Source organism: Schistocerca piceifrons, chromosome 3 (genome assembly GCF_021461385.2).
Source record: "Schistocerca piceifrons isolate TAMUIC-IGC-003096 chromosome 3, iqSchPice1.1, whole genome shotgun sequence".
NCBI classification, from domain to species: domain Eukaryota; kingdom Metazoa; phylum Arthropoda; class Insecta; order Orthoptera; family Acrididae; genus Schistocerca; species Schistocerca piceifrons.
The window spans coordinates 866,328,567-866,330,662 of record NC_060140.1 but is presented as its reverse complement, the minus strand read 5'-3'; the positions used below and the strand labels follow the sequence as shown (position 1 = coordinate 866,330,662).

The 2,096-nt window shown below is 37.0% G+C and overlaps 1 pseudogene; it reads right to left on the bottom strand.

The window, feature by feature from the left end:
- Positions 1-216: 216 nt before the first annotated feature.
- Positions 217-335, bottom strand: LOC124790399 (annotated as a pseudogene).
- Positions 336-2,096: the final 1,761 nt, after the last annotated feature.

Below are 2,096 nucleotides of genomic sequence, written 5' to 3'. Positions count from 1 at the left end.
CATCTGTCGATTCGTAGTGTTTCGTTATTGTCAAGGATTTCTTGGTACGTTTAAATTGCTGAAGGAAGCATCTTTGTCACAACGGAAAGGTGGTATGAAAAGAGGGCTGGCAGGGGTAGCGATGCAAAAAGGAGAAAATGTAAGGGATCCAACAGCACCTTTTTCTTTTTTATTGGGCTGCCAGGGGTAGCGACATAATAACAAAAAAAAAAAGGGAGCCAACAGCACCGGGGTTTCCCAGGCGGTCACCCATCCAAGTACTAACCGGGCCCAATGATACTTAACTTCGGTGATCGGACGAGAACCGGTGCAATCATCATTTTTTTTTTTTTTTTTTTTTTTTTTTACAATGATGCTTAACTTCGGTGATCGGACGAGAACCGGTGTATCCATCATTTTTTTTTTTTTTATTTTTTTTTTTTTACCGGTGCAATCATCATTTTTTTTTACGAATTTTTTTTTAATTTTTTTTTTGTTGATTGTTTTTTTAGTTTTTTGTTTTTTTTTTTTTAGCAACAGAAAACATCGCTGCTTGTGTTGTCTCCAAACCACTGTGAAGTTCTACAGCGACAGAAATTAAAAATGAGTGGAGCACAAGCACGAGGCAAAAGATGATAACGTCACTATTAAAAACACTGACTATCACTGCCACGAAAACTAAAATCAAACATTATTCAAGAAAGTCGTTTCAAACTCAAATCCGCAATACAAAAGTGCATAAATTTAACAAGGACTGCCACTAAAAGGCCAGAACTAAAAAAAAAAAAACATGAAGCAACGAGCTCATCCCGTTGCGTACGAGAGTGAACGGTACAGTGTGCCACAAAAGGAAACGTAAGCATTCAATCAAGCATCACTCGACACTGTGAGCGAATGGTTACAAAACGTAGGCGCACTAGATGAACTAAAAGTTATGTTCTCATTGTACCTGAACATTTCTCAGAACTGAAAGTAATCTTATTGCTATGCAACAGAGCCCCGAATAATATTTCTCCGTACTTTGGTTACCACTTTCAGCTCAACACGGTATCTGCAGCACTGGAGCAGATTTCTACAACAGCGGAAGCGTGTAATCGCTATCAGTTTCACACATCGCCATGTGTACGCTGTTTGTATTTACCCACAACAGTGAACATACAGTTACTCACACACATAGAAAGACAATACAAGGTGGTGTGGGAAACATTTCAGTATAAAGGTCCTGTAGAGCCAAACAGTAATCAGCCTAGTAGTAGTAGTAAATAAATTTAATTTTTTTTCAAAGGAGCCTTTATACTATGCAAGGTTTTATGCGTGAAACAACTACGCCTTGAAGACATCAAATCATTGACACTTCATTCACTTAGATAGCTGGAATATTTGGATTTTTCCTCAGATAATAGTTTTCCTTAATTACCTTCATTTCTTTAATGCGAATAAATGTTTTTTGAAAACTGCACCTGACCCTGGTCTACTTAATACCCTATTTGTCCAATTCCGCTCATCCTTTATTAGCTACGAAAATTCGGACAAGAATGCATAATGTAACTTTCCCTTAGATCACTGCCTATATTTTTCTTATCTACCTTGATTTCTTTAAAGGAAATGACTTTTTTTTTCGGTATAAGACTTCAGGAGAGTCAATTTGATATCTCACTTATTCATTTTCCAGTCTTCGTTTGGTCTTGAAAATTCGGACAAAAACCTAAACACAACTGACATTATTCTTTAGCTTAGCTTTAGGCTGTTGACATCGACTGCCATATTCGAGCAGAAAAATTTGACTTTTTAAAATTATAACATATTATGAAGGTTACAGGCTGCAATTGTGGGGTCTTGGTTCTACTATATTCTCGGAAAACAGTAATTTAGTAGCAACTTCCTTTTCAGAAGGTTTAAGGTTTTAGGAGACTCAACGTATGTATATATTCTTTGCTATTGCTTCATCTTCCTAGATCCATATGAGCTGAAAATGGTACAGACATTCCACCTGCAGCAAAATATAAAAAGTAAAAAAGTTACATACAAGGTAAAGACGCGTTAAATGACGTGGGGGGATTGATCCCGCAATTCCAAGGAAATCCTCAGTATACGTTGTTGTGCTAGCGACGCTCATT